We start from the raw sequence: 205 nt of genomic DNA, 5'->3' as shown, positions 1-205 counted from the left end.
GACTGTCCAGTTTGGCCGATGTACATAGCAGAGGGGCATTGCTGGCATATGATGGCGTATATTACATTGGTGGACGTGCAGGTGAATGAACCGGTGATGGTGTGGCTGATCTGGTTAGGTCCTGTGATGGTGTCGCTGGTGTAGATATGTGGCTTGCCAACTACAAAACCAGTTTCTCCTCCCTTGGTTTTCAACTCAAATTTCA

The sequence above is a fragment of the Chelonoidis abingdonii genome, chromosome 3 (assembly GCF_003597395.2).
Source record: "Chelonoidis abingdonii isolate Lonesome George chromosome 3, CheloAbing_2.0, whole genome shotgun sequence".
Classification (NCBI taxonomy): domain Eukaryota; kingdom Metazoa; phylum Chordata; order Testudines; family Testudinidae; genus Chelonoidis; species Chelonoidis abingdonii.
This window is presented reverse-complemented; position numbering follows the sequence as displayed.